The sequence below is a fragment of the Rousettus aegyptiacus genome, unplaced genomic scaffold, assembly GCF_014176215.1.
Source record: "Rousettus aegyptiacus isolate mRouAeg1 unplaced genomic scaffold, mRouAeg1.p scaffold_m13_p_16, whole genome shotgun sequence".
Lineage (NCBI taxonomy): Eukaryota > Metazoa > Chordata > Mammalia > Chiroptera > Pteropodidae > Rousettus > Rousettus aegyptiacus.
In genome coordinates, this window is record NW_023416291.1 from 50,836,766 (window position 1) to 50,855,310 (window position 18,545).

General features: G+C 45.9%; 1 long non-coding RNA gene across 1 annotated transcript; it reads right to left on the minus strand.

Moving 5' to 3' along the window:
• On the minus strand, positions 1 to 10,184 carry LOC118612470. The gene is made up of 3 exons (XR_004954974.1): positions 9,513 to 10,184; positions 2,057 to 2,252; positions 1 to 1,383 (listed from the first exon to the last, which is right to left on the minus strand). It is a non-coding gene; the product is annotated as an uncharacterized LOC118612470 (long non-coding RNA).
• Positions 10,185 to 18,545: the final 8,361 nt, after the last annotated feature.

Genomic DNA, 18,545 nt, shown 5'->3' on the forward strand with positions numbered 1-18,545 from the left:
AAAAAAATGATTTGAATTTTATTCTGCTTGTTCGTCATGATATCACTATTTCAATTGGATCTAATCATTTGAGTGCATCTGGTTTATGGATAGCGGGAGTTGCAGAAATGTTCGTCTTTGACATATTCAGTCTGTAGATATAATTGCTTTGGCCTGCCCAGTGTTCGTCCACACAAAGTTGAAGTGACCCAGATTAGAGCCCAGGATTCAAATCCAAGTCAGTCTGCCTCCCAAAGCTGTCATTACATCACGCCGTCTCTTTGAATTTCTTCCAGGCAATATGTAATACATAACAATATATTATAATTATTACGCATTGCATAATATACTACAAGATTTATTGGCTACTCGATGGCATAGTTGTTTCCGTCTTAGTAAGTGTGTGTGTATGTTTGTGTAAGGGTATGCTGGAAATCTTCTGTTTGTCACCCTTGTCCACCCTGGCCCTGGCACAGGTAGGCCCATGGGCAAGGACAATGTCAACGGACTCCCTGTCCACTGACTAGACTAGTAGAGAGGTTAAGCCAACAGGGACAGTGGAGACAACAGGACATTGGAGTGGTTATTCCCCACATCCCTCCCCCAAGTGGTCACTGTGAGAGGAAGTGGGCTGCCTCCTTTGACAAGACTTAAAGATGGCTAAGGCCCTTGCTTTTCCTGGCCCCAGAGAACTGAACGCTGTGGGTTCCCGGCTTCCTGCTCACACCTTTGTAACTAGTCCCTTTATTAAGATCTGTTCAAGTTACCCACTATGAGCATCTCGTGTTATCTGTCCTGACCCTCTGATGGATACAAATTCTTAATAGAAATGATGTAACAGACTGCGTAGATAATACTTTCACCTGCCTCTCGGTTTTAATCTCTCCTTCTCCTAGCGAACTACTTTCTTCTGTTGGGATTGTAAAATATATGCCCACTCCACACAATCTCACTGCACCAACCACCCCAGGACCAGGGGCCGGGGGGGGGGTGGCCAACAGTATTAGTCCTGCCCCCTCCTAGGAATAATAAGTCCACGTGGTAAAGCTGCACTCTAAGCCAGATGGCGGGGATTCTTCCCTCAGACCTTCCCAAATCAGAGGCAAAGTGTGCCCTCTTAAACAGTTCCTGCACCAAGAACTGTCGAATGCCACCTCGTGGGTCTCTCTGTGGCCCTCTTTCCTGCTCCCGAGTAGCGTGTTCTGTAGAACGGAGCTCAGCAGAGACGAGAAGGAATGAAAAGGAGGAAGATGACAGTGAGAGGTTCCTGGAGTCGTCGGGCTCCGTTCCAAGCGTGAGCCCCAGGTCCCCAGAGCGCGTTCAACGCTTGCTCTTAACATCACGTGAACAAACACTCTGTATTTTCTTCTTCCTTGAATTAATTGAAGTTTCTGTTACAAGCAGCTAAAAATAAATAAATAAATAAAATAGTATTAATTAAAACACTGGCAAAAACTTTGCAAACTTACATGTTTCTAATATTTGAGTCTCAGCGTTTTCGAGACATTCAGCGATGCTGGCAAGAAATGCACTAGAAACATCCTGATCCATGTAAACACCCAAATCAATGGGGCATTTTATTACCAAGAGTCTTCGGAAAAGCCTCTGCTGGAACTCCGTTTGCTAACGGACTCATTTTGGATGTGATCGTAGTCCAGATGATTTCCCACAGGGGAAAAACGACTGGATTGGGAGAAGGGGCATGGCGATGGGGTGTGCGAGCTGGGGACAGCTTGCGTATGTCCTCATATTTAAATGTTGCAGGAACGGTCAGGTGTCAACGATGAACAGGGGCGTTTCAGTTTTACTACGCATCGTGGAATTGTGCGTGTTTATTATTGTTCGGTGTCGAAGAGAGCCTGAAGGAATATTAGGTAGCATAACAGGAGAAAATTCAATGTCTCCTACACAGGGCACTTTCCGGCCGCAAGCGTAAGGTCGTGTGGATTCCGGGAAAGCATGAGGATGACGAGAAAGACCCTCATCGTGGGGCGTTTGCTCCGTTACGATGATTTGCCGCATCCTAACAATGCTCGTCACCCACTCCCCTGGTGGCAGCATCGTGAGGCTAACTCACCAAGCCCTTGAGAGACAGGAACGGTCTGCAGGTATTATAACAGCGTGCCCCCCTGCACTTGGAGAGAGGAAGCCAACACGACTCCTCGTCTTTTGTCCTTCTTCTCAAAGCACGTCTTTTGGCCAAAATTCTAACTTGAGTTTTAGAGCCTTTACATTCACTACTGGTACAGTGGTTCTCTGAAAACCTCGGGAACCTGAAATAAAAATGTATAATATTAATGGCGAACAACATTAAAACATCATAACAGAGAAGAAAAGCATCACGAGGGTCGGGGAGGATGGGAAAAAATACTCCCCAAGGAGACGATGGGGGAGGGAGACCTCCAAATTCCAAATCCGAGCTGCCCTCTATGCACCCACTGCTGCTTTCACTCTCGAAACAAATATTTGTGAATTCATTTGGAACTTGACAATGTGCCTAGGAAAACAACGTTAAAATTGGTGGGTGGCAAAAGGTGAAAAAGATTAAGAAGCACAAACTGCCAGCTATAAAAACTGTCTCGGGGGTGTGAACTATACAGCATAGGGAACATAGTCAGTAATGTCGTAATAATTACGTGTGGTGTCACAGGGCTCCTAGGCTTGTGATGACCACGTCGTAAGGTATGTGAATGTCTGATCGCTGTGGTGCATCTGACTAATATAATATTTTATGTGAACGAGGAAACCACCATTCACCACGACCCCAGCTGGGAAAGTAGGAGCAGAACCTTCCCTTCTCCCCTTCCGGTCTAACAAAGAAAGAGAATGCCCTTCTTCGTGGTGACCAAAGGAAGAAGAATTCTCAGGTAGCTCATGCTAACAGGAAGGAGGCAGTGACTCACGTTGTAGGGATGTTCACGAATTAGTTTTCAGGGCTTGGGAAGGGCCCGTGCCCAGACACTCGCTTCATTTCCTTTCACGAGAAGTTCCTCGTTGCTGCCCTGTGTTTGGGTTAGTTAGACAGAAATCTCTGTGTTGCTTTTCAATCATGAGAGACGATGGGTGTTTTGAATCTTCTTTCTTGTTAGCAAAGAATAGAAGTTGTAAAAATCCCAGGCTACTCCCCTCCCCTTGCCCTTTGTCCTGCATAGAGTCCCCAGGGAAGGTCACTCTGGGCAACTTGAACTAAGGTGCTAGAGACCACACACAGCTTCTACTAGCCGGCCACCTCCCAGGATTCTCTGATAATATAAGCTAAGCTGTCTCCTTTACGTTATTCCTATAACAACAAAAGCCAGGAACAACTCTGACATTAAGAGAAAAAAAATTCAAGCCTCAAAAGCCTTTCCTTCCTCCCCACCCTCCCCCAAAAAATCATTAGCATGCAAATGAGTTAGCAAGTAGTCACTAATAACTTTTTTGCTGCAAAATTATTGGCCAATTATACCAATTATTGCATTCTTAGTCTATCAGACCACGCTTTGATCATCCAGAGACAAAAATGTTCCTTGGAGCCAATCCACGGGGCAACAAACGCAGTCTGTTTTGATTGTTCTTCCTGAAAACTATGTTGCCAGCAGCGTTCATCATCACGGCTGACCCCTGGGGGGCTGGCTCGGATTCAGAACGAATGGTTACGGCACACCGTGGAGAGTTCTTACATGAGTCTTTCACTTGGCAACTCTCCCTTCTCAAACATTCATGAAAAGGAATAATAGCCACATAATCTCTGATACACAGCATTATCACTTTTATCTTTCAAATACTAGAAATTCTGATAGTTTGGGTATTGCACACATTTAAGAGACGAAAAGCTTGTCTCCCTCTGAAGGTGCCTTTCCCTATTCGCTTTATTATGGTACATGTTGATGACAATATAAAAAGACTTATGCATGAAGAAGCTAAGAAACAGCGATGAAGTTAGCAAAATAGTCACGTATCTATCATTTGGTGGATGTTAATAATTCAAAGTCCTTCCAAACCACGCGCGTATCTTTACATTTGACAATGTCGACAGATCATCTGGCATTAAAACTTAATCCTCATTCAGAAAGTTTCCTCCACGTAGGTCGAAGCTTCGCGAACTATTAAAGCAACATAAGCTCAGAGTGGAATTGTCAAGATCGTACCAGACAGTATGGTAAATTATGGTAATGTTAGAGGGCGCCTGAAAAAATAGCTTAAAACTTATCTACACCCAATCACTTGCCAGGGTCTATTTTACGTTTGAATCAATAACATCCCATGATGGATGATGTTTATTATGTCAGAAGCTTTTCCGACTCCACTGTGTTCACTGTACTACAAATGTATTCACCATTACATTGTGGGTTTAAACAATTTGACGGCACAAACTATTGTAGATTTTTATCTCTGATGACTTTTTCTTTCTCACGGTTTTTGTACAAACGTTCTCTTTACGGCGGGGCATGGTAATTCAGGTTAGGGGCAGTTTGTAAAAAGAACCATCTGCCCTTTCGCCTCATCTGAGTCCTTCTGTCATGATTAATTGTTGTTGTTTTTTTTTTTTAAAAAAAAAAAAAGGGTACCACCTCTTTGGTGTTTTGCAAGAGGTTAGCGGCCATTGCCCTCTTTGAGAGTAATGGTGCTTAAAACATGACATGCTTTGTTCCTTGGGGCACTAAGCAGGCAGTCTCTGCCATCCTGGTTCCAAAGCCTCACAGCGACTGATGGGTGGAAGCCACAGGCTCTAACAAAACGGAGACGGAACTTAAATGGCTGATCGAGCATGTTCCACTTCGTATTGAATAGTTCGGGTATCTGCTTCATAGAGAATTAAAAACAAAACCAAACTAAACTAAAGACAAGACAAACCTGTCATGTTGACACCAATAAAAATGAGTTCCTAAAGAGGCTGAGAGAAAGGCCAACATTGCATCAAGGTACAGCAAGGTTTGAAAAAAAATTAGTGGAAACTTTAAATTCACACTTCCTAAAGACCTCTGCCATGCTTAATTGCAAAAGCATCTCAAGAGAGCGTGAAAGGGCTCAGAGAAAGGATTTAATGTTTTAAATTGGAGGGACCAACATGGGAGCCGACCTAGGACATGAAAGGCCTGCCCAGAGGTTTTCCAGCATTCTCCTTGAAGAGGCGGCTTCCAGAGGATCTACTTCTGTTCGTGCGAGAGAGTCGCCAAGTCGTATTATAATACTCAAAAATGATGCCCAGTAATTTATGCAACCGGCGTTTATTAAGTGCCTTCTGTGTATCCAGAATTGGTTATAAGGACGGGGAAGAAGTTGCAACAGTGATGGAGGAGATTGTCGCTGTTGTTTTTAATCATCGAGGAACTTTAATCTAGTTAGAAAACTGAGCCATGAAACCCAAGACAACGAAGGAATAGAAACAGCCTCTAGTGAGGTGCTTGGAGGTAACACAAAGTCTCCTTCTTTTCCAGAATGTCCCTTCCCTTCGTCTGCCGATTTTTCTTAAGTCCTCGCTGTTAAAGCCATCCTTCGAGTTCAGGTAAAGATGTGGAAAACACACACATGTGTGCGCGCGCGCGCGCACACACACACACACACACAGTCCCTATAAAGCCCGTTACAATGTACACATGTTACTTAGGAGGGCTCATACAATCATCAAATAATATTTCAGTCTCCGTGCAATGCAAAGCCATGCTCAGAGGCAATGAGACATAGACACGAAACAAAAATATAGGTAAGAAAGGAAAAACAAAATGGTCCAGAACAAGATGTGGCAAGTAGCTAAAGGGAGTTATAAAATGCAGAGTGAGTTCAAACTACAGGTCCAGAATATCAGGGCATTTCAATGTCAACGTAACAAAGCTGGACTTTTACTCGTGAAGCGTAAAGAGCAGACAGGTGATTATCCAGAAGAAAGTGGCAGTAATGTGGCAATAATCTTCAGACGGGATCAGAAGAGACAGAAACTGGAATCCGGGGCATCAATGAGGAGGCTATTGACTACTTCATGAATACGGAGATAAAATACCTGAATTAAATGACTTATAATAAGGATATATTAGTATTTTGAATAAATATAAGCTGTAGTAACAGACTGAAAATGAGAATTGAGGAAAAGAGAGGCAATAACTCCCAAGATTTTATGTTATGTAACTGGAACTGATGATGGCCTTGAAAGACATGTGGACACCGGAAAAGATACCTAATTTGGCCACTGGTCGCAGCGTGGGAAGGTGGTGAATGCTACTTAGGACACTTTGAGTCACACAGTCAACTAGCCATTTCCTGTTGCTTTACGATCCAGGACTGGATTTGGGGTGGGATGTGGGCCAAAGAAACCCGAATCTGCAAGACACAAAGAGTCGAAGACTTGAGAGTAAATGACAACAAACGGCAGAGAGCCAAGGATAAGTTTTCTTTAAATGTTTATGATTTGGTGGCAAAAAAAAAAAAAAAAAAAAAAAAAAACGGTCATCATAACTCAAAGGAAATGGATAATCAGGAAGGTAGAAGGAAAGGAAGGGAGGGCTTTCAGAGGATAAGATCATCAGTGGTACGAGATGGTCGTCTAAAACATTAATTTTTTTCTCATCCTCAAATGATTGTCTAACTGGATGCAGAATTCTGACATAGATTTTTCTTAGCTCTTCAAAATCATCCCACTGTCTTTAGGCTTCTGTTATTCCCGTTAAGAAGTCCGTTATCATTCCCAAGGAATGATCGACCATTCCTTTGTCCATACTTTGTCTTTTTCACTAATTACTTTTAAACTATTTATTTTGTTCTGAAATCTCACTAAAATGTATTTTTATTTGTGCCACTTAGGGCTCACTGGGAATGACAGATATGAGGGCTACGTCTTTTAGCAATTTAAACATTTTTCAGGTATTATCTCTTTAAAGATTGCATTTTTCCCATTCTCTTGATTCTCCTTACTAAGACATCCGTTAAGTTTTATACGGGTAGTTGTAAGTTGGATCTTTTTATTTTTTTCTGCATCCAAATTTACCTCTCTTTTATATTTTCCGTCTCTTTACCTCTGCGAGGTATTGTACGGGCAACTTCTCAAACCTAACGTACCACGTATCAAGGCTTTCCTATGCTCTTCAACTTTTCTATTGATATTTCATTTCCATTACTTCCGTTTTTCATTTGCGGAAGTTCTATTTAATTTTTTTTTTTCAAATCTACATGTTGGTTTCTCTCACACTCTTCTTATTTTCTTACATTTCAGGGTCTTTCTTTCACGCCCTTACATTCTGTTTATCTTGCGGGCCTCGTCTAACGGTTCTCCTATCGGAAGTCCTCAGGAGGCCCAATGCTCCTGGCTGCGTCTGCGGGCCGTGAGACACCCATTTCTCCGGTCGCTTTGTATTCAGGAGTGTGTGTTCCTCTTCGCCAAGAGAATCCCTCACGTCCTGGGCTAACGAGGCGACCCTTCAGAACAGTTTCCTCTTTGCTTCTCCCAGGAGCGTCAGTCTTATCACTGGACAGGACCAATTCTTATATCCATTTTTCCACTTACAGATAGTGTAAGTTGGCATTCAGCAAACCACCGTCTTCTTTTGTAAGTAAAGTCAATTTTTTAAAAAAATGTACTTTATTGGGGTAACATTGGTTAATAACATGTACATTTGAGGTGTACACTTTATAATACGACGTCTGTGTACTCTACTGTGTACTCGCCACCTGAAGTCTAGTCTCCTTCTGCCACCGTGCATCTTGATCCCCTTTACTTACTTTGTACTCGCCCCATCCTCTATAAATAAAGTTTTATTGAAATACGAATGTGCCCATTTGTTTTCATATTGTCTACAGCAGCGTTCGCTCTATAACGGCAGGGTCAGCAGAGATGGTATGACCCAGAAAGCAGGTAGTATTTACTCTTTGGCCCTTTAAGAAAAATGGTTGCGCAACCCCCGGTTTAAATTCAAATTTTAAACCAGAGTAAGAGCAAATTCTCAAGGGAGAGACAATTTCCTTCCACTTAAGAGTCCAAGCTGGTGGGTTTCTTTGTTGACTCCATGTGCTAGTGGGGAGGAGGCTTTTATTATTATTTTTTTAAATAGTCATACTTTCACTAAGAGCATTACTTTTCGAGGGTCTTGAATTCATGCAGATGTATTGCTTCTACCTCTCTATCTTGCATGAGCCCAGAGCCTCAGGCCTCATGTGCTGAGGGCATTTAAATCCAAGCTCCTAGGTCGGGGAAGCACATCTTCCTGCCAGACCAGCACCCACCCTCCCCATCCCCCCAAGGACTGTAGCACCCACAGCTCCCAAACGACTCAGGTTTGTCTCCAGCAGATATCACTTACAAGTGGGCTCTGTAGTAACTGTTTCTTTTTAACAATTCTAGGTGTGCTTGAGCAACACAGTCTCGAGTTATGTAACATGTCGTGTTTGAAATGTGTCGCCGAAAGAGGTGTGAAATGTACCTAGAATCTTGGAGGACTGAAAAAGTAAGAATTCTGCTAAAAACGCTTTTCGTATTTCGAGTGGGACTACTTTTGCGGCATTAAGGTGGTGGAAGCTATTTAGGAAAATTGAGAGACAAGTGAGCAATGAGGGAGTAAAGATACACACATCCCTTCTCACACTAGCAGGCCACTCACCCAAATAACAGCAGACGCTACTAATGCAAAGGTAGAGGACCAAATAGCAACCTAATGTCCGGTGACATTAATGTAATGTCATCGATACTATACATATAAATATCTTTTAACGTTTAATGCCATTTTCATCGATTTGGGTTTATTTAACATTTTTCCATACAGTTAAAATAACAGAATTTGGGGGAAGAAACCCAAAACATTATAAACGTTAAAGAAGTTAACGTGAAAAGCCAATGATACTTTTTAAAATAATCCTGCCAGCACCATTTCCGAGTAAGGTAAAAGAAAAAATTTTATTTATCCGTATACCTTTCAAACAAGAAACAATAAAGAATTCCAGGATCGCTGACAACAGCAGTGTGGTTTTGCTTAGCAATTCTTTTCTACCCTACTTGGCTTGTCATTTTGCAAATCAAAATAGAAGATGTAATGCAGAAACTTTTTTTTTAAAAAATACTAAAATGAGCACTGAGAGATAATAGCAGTGCAACTCCTGGCAGATCACGTTTGCTTCCCTACAAGTATCCTTTCAAGAAAGATTTTACTGGCAATCCATTTGACCTGTTTTAAAATTTCCTGATATATTTTGCTGGTTCCACCTGACCTTTTTGCCTTGGTAAAATGTGAAGAATGCAGCCCATGTCACACCAAGGATCAGTTACTCTACTTTAACCACTGCTCAAACCGGTTTCATCGATTCAAAAATATTCATTATTCATCTCGCTATTCATGATTTATTCATTAACTTTTATTAATAATACATCATCGTAAATTACAAATATCAAAGTCAACACTCGTATGGCTGTCTTTTGACATTATCCCTGTGAGTATGCGACTAAACACACACACACACACGAAAAGGAAGGCTTTAGGAATAAATTTCGACGAGAAAAGGCAAGGAAAATACCACCCTCTTAAAAGACAAGTTTGTTTATTTTTAGAACACAAAGAAGTTAAATAACTTACTGAGTCAGCCCGGTTCTCAGTACGCGTTGCAAGCCTATTTTTGGCCGGCATCTTCCCTCTTGTTGATCTTGGAAATGAGAGCCCTGAAACTTCCCTTTGCGAAGCCCACCCTCACGCCTTATGCTGAGATTATCTTCGTGGGGTTGAGTCATCAGCAGATAAACTTAAACCAAATGGGAATGCCTTCATACGTTTTATTAACTTTTTTTTTTTTTTTTTTTTTGGTACGGACCATTTAAAAATGCAACCGGCCTGAACGAACTGAAGACAGATGGACCGGCACCGTGGACAGTGAGTCAGGAGCCATGTTCGAGACCAGCCGAGGCGGTCCAGACGCCGAGATGGTCCAGACGCCGTGCTTTACGTGGTGAAAGGAAGGGTGGGGGATGGGAGAGAAAACCAGCATTTGGTTGGGAACAAGGCACCAGACCTGGGGTTGAGTTTCAGTTAATCTTTCTGCATGTCTATTTCCTTGCCTAAAAAGGGGGAGATCGTGACATCTTTACATCCGTGTACAACCCCTATCTTATCATAATGACGAGCATGTGATGGGTGTTTTAATATAGTGGCTGAGGCTATTAATAAGGAAAAATACTAAACAACTAAACTGCGTTTACATGGCAACTAAAGCCAGTTATTACCGTTTCAAATGCAGGTAATTCATGCTTTTTGAGCCATAGGAGCCTGGCAGGACAATCGAGAGATAACTGTCTCCGAGATAATAGAAAAAGCCTCTGGGTTTCAGCTCCTCGCTCGCAGTGGAATCGGCGAGCCCCTCCCTCTCCTCCGGTGGGGTCCCTCAGCGGTCCCGTCTCCTCCTGGCAGCCGATGAGATTCACCAAGGTCCAGCTCCCCCCGCCCCCCCCCCCCACGTGGCCGGTGGGTGCCGTGCATCGCTCCTGCAGATGTGGGCTGTGTTCCTCCACGGGGGCTGGACTCTCCGGTCACTGACAGTGTCCGTGCCACCACTACTTCTAGGTGCTGGCGTTGGCGTCCTCACTCGGCTCTGCCAGGCTCCCCGCGTTCCTGAGGAGCCCCGGGCGGTGTTCCCGGGAGGATGCTCTCCATGTCCACAGTGCTCTTGCCGGCCAGCTCGATCCTTGAAGCGCTCGGTTCTCCTACAATCCCAAGGGTTAATGGAAGACCCTGGACCACGCCTCTCCCTGCCTAGTGTGAACGAGGGTCCCAAGATGCCACCAAGAGTCGGCAGTGTCCCCGGGACTCAGGGGGAGGCAGGCGTCTGTGTTTCAGGGAAGGAGGACCAAGGCCTCTGGCCTTCGGCCTGAGGGTTGCGAGAGGATGGGGCAGAGCACAGGGCGTGCGGAGGCTGACGGCCGGCATCCCAGGCTCTGCTCTCCTTTCTAGCTGTGCTCCATCCCCTGCCCTGCCCGGCCCCACCCTGGCGCCGCCAGCAGAGGCAGCAGCAGCATATCTGGGGGTGACCAATACTTAATATTACTCCGTGGACGGGACTTTGGGAGTAGAATGTACGAATGATTAAGGCCTTTCACAGGCGGAGGTGATGGTCCTTGGTTTGCTTTGCGGTCCCCACATCTCCGCCTCTCAGATGTTTAAGTGCTCGTAGCCTCTTCCACGTACAACTATCCAGTAAAGGCTTTCTGGGCCGGGAGAACGAGGCGAAGGGATGAAGAGGGACAGACTCGTCATCACGGAGCAGTCGCAGGGATTCGGAGTGCGGCACAGGGTACTCGAAAGAGATGCTTTACCGTCTACACTGTCTCCGCCCGCTCTTCCCCGTTTACGCCGCCGTGGTCATGAGGTCTCTTCCAACATCTGGGAGACTGAGATCCTATCCGGTTTGGGAGGCAGCTCCAAACACTGGGCTTCTGGTTCCGGTTCCTCTGACGGTGGATTACATCTAATCATTCGCTGGTCCCCTGCCACTATTCTAGACTGAGTTCCACTTTGGTTCTCGATGTGGGCAGCAAGTCCGAAGACACTCCATGGGCGCTTGGCACGCACGCCTTTGTTGGCCTGGGTGGGAAACGGTGCCCCTCCTCCCTCCGCTTGGCCTTGGAACTGGCGTCCTTCCTGGTCCCATGCCGGTAACTGGACTCCTCACCGAAGTTTCAACTCCTGAGTCCATTCCCATATGTGACCTGGTTGGCATTCTGTCCTGGTCTCTGTTATGGCAACCTCAGAACACGCTAGATGCCTCCTGGAAATTAACTCGGCCCACCTAGGACTGGTGCTCTGAGCTCCACGGCCAGGTCTGGCAGGAGTCTTGGACACCCCAGCCATGGCAGGATTTGCCGTGCTGTGTCCCGTGCACTGGGCGGACCCCTGCTGCCTCCCCCTCCGATCTGCACTGGGCCTCGGCATGTCTGGAGAACACGATCATGCTTGGCTTTCTCTCACCCCAAAGACGCTCCGAGGTCGGCTTCTGCAGCCGAGAACCCAGCCTTTGTGTACCTCGGAGAGGAAGGACAGCAGCAGTCCAGTCCCCGGGCCCACCCTTTGGAAGCCGGTCGACCATCTCTCATCAATTACCCCTGCGACAGCCTTCCCTCCCTGCTCCGAGGCGACCCGCCTCCCCCATGTCTGTGGGAATTCCCAAGACCCATCCGCATTTTAAAATAAACTCTCGTCAACTTCCATCGTGTGTTAAACATATTCGACCTCATATTTGATCACTCCTAGAATCGCGTTCAGATTTCAGAATACCAAAACCCCAGGAAAACTTGCCTTCTGGGGTCTGTGGCAAAGACTAGACTCAACCCCCAGCCTCTTACAGAATTGTAATGTGGAGGGAGACGTGACCCCGTATTGTACTTGCAGCTCATACGTGTCTAATGGCAGTACTCCTCGGCTTATGCTATTGTCTTTTCTCTCTATGACACATGCCTACATTTATGCTATCATCTTTGTGCTATAAACTCTCACGGATCCATTTATGTTCAAGATGTATTATTCTGTAAAGTGCCTATCCCAATGACATTTGCACTTAGACGTGTGTGTGTGTGTGTGTGTGTGTGTGTGTTTAACTCTTATATTTTCCTAATAACGATTATCCTAAAATTAAAGTGGGAAAACGAATTAAAGGTATGATAGCCATTTGTGGATCAGTATCGTACTTTACTTAAAACTGTAAAGATAATGGGCGTGAAAGTGCTTTGTGAAGTACTATTCAAGTTATAATTTCAGTTATTCCTATATTATTGCATTTCCGTAAGTGTGCCAATTAAAATAAAAAAGGTATCTTTTTCTCTGTATTATAATTATGCTTTTAACCAGAAACGAGCCACTCTTAGCCATGCTTCCATCACTTTTTTTTTATCTTGTAATAGTTGTGAATTTCCAGAATGATAGTTATAGAATTGTACGACTAAAAGAGACTATAAAGCTGTTATCTATGTCTCTGCTTTTAGGCAGACCTGCCTTTAAACCTATTCAGACAGATGAAGACATACACAGTTAAAAAAAAAAAAATGAAGTCGGTGTTTCCTGATTATAAATACCAGGCATACGTTTTTAAAAAGAAGGTCCATATTTTTCTTTCATTCAATATCAAGTATTTCTGGTCTAACAATACAAATAATGACCAAGGGCAAATAAAACAAATAAAAACTGTATTTTCTTTGCTAGTGCTTAGCACGAAAAGCATCAATGGTGGTTTGATTTTATTGTTTTTAGCAATAGGTTTTCTGTCCCCTTTCACCCCAGTTGCTTCTGCCTAGGACCATGACATTTAGAAAATAATAACATTAGAAAAATGTTCGAAACAACAAAACCAGATTTTAAAGACGAGAAGCCCAAGGCAATACAATGACCAATGTTTTTTCATTTTTCTCCTGTGGCTACTAATACATACACTGATTTTTTTAAAAGCTATAATTAAACACTCAATTTTTTAATGTCCGTTCCATCATAAATATTTTCTTATTCTGACATGGTGCCGATATCTTTTATTTTAATAAATGTATAATATGTCATTAAGTACACTATTATTATTTATTTTCTATTATATAACGAGGCAATAAACATGCTCAGCCACACAGGTTCCTTGAACCGAAGTCGCGTCATAATCTAAATTTCTAAAAATGAACATTTTCGGGATTTCAAATTACTTTTCCAAGTGATTCTCCTCATTTTGCTGCCCTCACATGAGTGTGCTCTAGCACTCACTATTTCGGTGATTTTTAATCTGCACTAAATTTGGAATGGGATCCTTGATGGGATTCGTGTTTCAGGGATCAGATGAAAAGAAGAAAGGTCACCTCGGCTGCTACACACTTCAGATTATTAAAAAAAAAAACCACTAAGATTAATTTTAGGTTATTAGAGAATGATCTAGACTCTCACAGCAGACTATAGGTTATCGGCTACGTTCAAAGGGCATGCAGGAAATGAGAAGGCTGCTCTTTGCCTGCTCATTGCCTGCCTGGACGCCTTGCTCCTGGAGGCCCCTTCAGAAAAGCAAGCGCGGAACCTGTCAAAGGCGATCCTCTCCTCTGACACGATTGCATTTCCCCCTTGCCGACAAGAATCCGCGGTGGCTCCGACTGTCCATAAATAAATGCCAGGTCCTAAGTCCCATAATACGCCACGCTTTTTCCTCTCGTTCTCCCTTCCCCGAGACAGGAGAAGGGACGTGTGGACAGCAGTGCCCTGGATGGAGCCCGGGCCACAGGCTCAGAGGACCCAGGCTCGAGTCCCATTCCTGTGCTGACACCCGAGCGTCCAGTTTGACAACCTGTGTAATGAGCATGACAGTGCCTAGTAGACGTGGCTGTTCAGAGGACGAGACGAGGCTTCATTCGAAAAGGTCCCGAACGCTTATTCTAGTCTCTCCATCCAATACTTGTTCCTCACATCTCCAAAATCCTCTCTCAGATCCAGGGAGGGAGCCTTTCCCCATCGCTCTCCCCAGCTGAGATGGGCTTTCCCGGTGCCGCCATCTCCGTCCTGCGTCATGCCATAGTTTGCTGTCGGTGAAGACTGTCTTCGTGACGTCGCTTGTCTCGTGCAGGGAAACGGAGCCCCCGTCTCGATGTCCTTCACGTCCCTAGCACCGAGCCTGGCACAAAATAAGCAACTGCTCGTCCCTGCTTCGATTCGATCCGATGCTACGACGCTCCGTGCCGTTTTCCCCTTGCTCCCTCTTCTCTGCCTTGCTTCTTTATAGTTCCTACGCGGTGACATTCCACGCCGAACACGTCCACTGTGAACGATGGGGACGGAAGGCCGTGAACTTCCCCTCACCTCCAAGCAGGCGCACAAAAATCCCAATAAGTAAATGAAATGATAGTTTAAAAAAAGAGAGAGAGAGGGGCGTGGGGGGAAACTAGCCTGTCAAAGAAGCAGTTTTTGCATGTCTAAATCTGCCTGTTTCGGGATGGAAGCCAAAGTTAGGGGTCCGCGTCTTTCCCAATTCCATTGCATTCCATTTATTATTTATGTAGTGTATATTGCTGCAGTCTCGGAGCCCTTTAAAATGAAATACAACATACCTCTGGGAGCGAAAAAGGAAATGAGGAACGGGGAGAAGGGGGAGGGGCCGGAGCACAGGTGATCACGGTGTGGTGAGGTCCAGGCCGGGACCAGCATCCCTCCCCTGACTGAGACAGGTGTGAATAACGTACTGTTCAATGTCAGTGGCGTACGGTGCATTCACAACGAGAGCTGGAAGCCAACCTTTGCAAAAAACAAAATAAAATAAAAATAAACAGAAAAAAAAAACAAACAGAAAAACAACCCAGCTTCCTTTATCCTTTGCTAGAAAAATGCAGTGTCCTCGGTGGGGAGGGACCCCCTTCTTCTGTACTACCCACCAGGAAATTCGGAACTTTATCAGAACGTAATGGATGTCCACACCCCCATAAAACACCACCTTCCAAGATGTTTTTTTTATTTCTTATGGCCACAGGGACTGCACACACTACACGTTCCGGATGCTGGGTTTTCCTCATGATGTTTCCGTTTGCGATGGCATTTGACAATTCTCAAAAGGGAGACGAAGAGGAGGCAGGTCGCGTCCTCGGAGCGCCGTGGAGCACCCTGTGTTCTGGCACTGGTCTTACAGGCGGTGCCTTGGATATATGTATAATGGGGGGGGGGGAGGTCAGCGCCTGCTTTTCTTCTAACTAAATTCTTCAAATACTTTCTGATCATGTGCCCTCACGAAGGAGGTCCGAGGAAGTCTCAGAATCTCTCCTGAAATAGAAAAGCATCCGCATGCTTTGAACCCAGAGCTCAACATTTCTGATGGTCGTAAGTGTGGCCTTTAGGCAGACTCAGGCTGTACTGGGGTGCGGGGGGGTGGGGGGCTTCGATGATAAGCCTTTTTAGGCATGCAGAGGTTCTTATGGAGAGTTCGGACCAGGGGAATGAGCTAAACAGAGATGATGCCTTAGCCTGAGGTGTTCAATATTCTCTTAATGATTGAAAATGCTGGTTCCCGTGGGAGCAGAGTATGCGCCGTGGAGATTATTGCTGTTCGAAGCATGTTCTGTGTGAGTGGGGAGGGCAGGAGGGAGGGGCTGGGGACTGAGGCTCTGAAAGACACCAGCCCCCACAGTGAGGTGGCAAGAGGGTCTCTGTGATTTAGCAGCTCAGCTGGAGAAGGACAGGAGCCGGCAGGCGGGGGCAGAGAAGGGGGTGGCCGCTCTCCTCTGCAGACAAGATTTTAAGTCGTCTCAAGCGGTTTTCCATTACATGTAAAACGTCCCTCTGTCACTGCCTACCCTTCTGCAAAGGACGTGAGACAGGACAGCTTTCTGGCAGCGGGAGGGAAGCCAGTGGCTGAGCTTTGGGAGGGAAGTGGATTGGGGAGAGGCGTTAGAGAAAGAGGCAGCCGAAGGAAAAACACGGTGCGGCGTGAGGAGGGGCAGCCAGATGGGCTCGGAGTCCATGGACACTGGATTCCTGGCTTGTCGACATCGTGAGGCGTTCGGGCTCCGTTTCCCGCACCCATGTAAGATGGGAATGGGAGGGAAGATCATTATTCTGTGCATTTCGAAGAAGGAGCTGAGCTAGAACGATGATAAACTGCTGTGAGCACCGCTAACGGAGGAATTCAACTCTAATCGAAGGAAAGAAAAAAAAGGGGAAGGAAGGGAGGAAGAAAGGGAGGAAAAGAAACTCTCTGCTGGCCTGTCCCGTGCCCCCTGTGGCTTCGACATGCTGAGAATGGACCGTGGACTCAGAAATGGAACACGCCTGGGCTTTCAGGAACGACCCCACAATCCTGGAGGTGGTCTGGAACCGAAAGCCATGGTGGGCTAGGGGAGCCCAAGAGTACAACGTGACGGGTCCTGGGCCTGCGACGTCCTAGCTGGCCCGCGGCCGGTTCTCCCAGGTGCACTCACGTGTTCCTACATCGGCACATTACCTGCCCATGTCTATTTGTGTTTTAAAAGATTTCGCATGGAGCAGGAGACCTGACCCAAAAGAATGACCAATGAAAATGAGCCGCCGTGCGATTTAGTATGTGCTTGGTACTTTCATTCAAATCGGGTTTTTAAAGACAGTTGGTCCTCATGACAACCCGGTGAGGACAGATAGCGGCATCACGGCCATCTATGGAAAAGAGGAGAGAGGCTCACGTCCAGAAGGTGACCCAGTTAGCTAGCGGGGGACCACGTTTTACATCCAAAACTTTTCACCGTTCCCTGTCTGCTTAATCCTGCACGCCTGGGTCATTGCGGTCTGTGACATCTGGGTAAATAAGTCTTTTACCGTGAGCAAGAGCTGTGTGCATGTTTTCAGGGGCTCCTTACATCACGGCTTTGTGGGGCGCTCTGCTCAGATCTAGAGATTACGGCCACGCAGGAGTGCGGGCCCAGGTTCTTCCGATTACGCAAGAGCAGCTAGACATTTCTATTAGTGCACGGAGTCTTGTTATTTTAAGGAAAAGAAATCAACACACTCTTAGACTAAGCACCCTGTCTCTAGCGTGACAGCTGCCCGAAGTCTGTGCGCCTGGCTCCCGCCCAGGGCTCTTCGCGGAGAGGGTCCGAGGGCGATGCCCTCACGTCTGAACTCCCTTCCTGCTCCCCCTCTCCGACAGACTCCCTCGGTCCGAACATCTGCCTCTGGACTCCTCCTTTCTTTTGTCTACTTCCCTTCATCTGAGTCATTTTCGCTTTTCTTCTGGGACCCTTGGAGATCAAGAGGTCGGCGAGGGAAACGTGTGTTTGTCCGTCTGTTTTTTAGCCTCCTGAACTGGGGTGAGCTAGACAGCACATAGCTGGAGGCATGGGGCGGGGGGGTGGCCAGGAAACGGGGAGCAAGGAAAGATGAGGAGGTGCCACCACGCACAGGCCCTGCCTGTGGAGGAGAGGCCGTGGAAAGACGGCGCTGAAGGCGCTGTTAGTAAATATTCAGCAGTGACGAAATGGAGAGGAATAGGCCACGCAGAAACCGTGATGAGCATGCCCGGGGCTCACTGCACTTCAGCGCTCGGCTGGATGTGCGAGCTTCACGCATCTCTCCTGACGCTGCAGACGGCTTCACTATGCCGCGAGGACAACCCGAGTCACGAACGCAGCGCGAACGTGTTTGCTGTGATGGAAACAAACAAACGGCGGATGGAGGATCACGGGATAAAAGAAGGATATCCCACTTCCATCGTTCTAAGTAGATGTTACCTCCAGTGGCAGATGAGATTTCGTTAAACGGCAGCAAGAGATTTGGGGAATAACCGTCGTGTTCAGGGAGCCACCCTCCATTCTGCCGTGTTTAGTAAGGAAAGTGCTTTTGACTGTTATGCTTCAGTAATTCAGGCAACAATATTTCTTAGCTCCTATTGCGTACAAAGTAGCAGGCCCTGGAGGTGGGGGTTGGGGGAGGGAGGATGGGGGCAAGACAGGGAAACGGCGGATGCAATCTTTTCTTTGGAGCAGTTTATAGTCTAGTGTTATTAGATTTGTTAAGAAGGACGCTGCTCTCCTAAAAAGCCTATATCAAATCTTAAACTCTTTTAAACAATAATAATAATAAAAATCTGTGACTAGACACCTCTCGCAGAAAGCATATCATTTTGTATCCATCTGAGCATAATTCAAACCACAT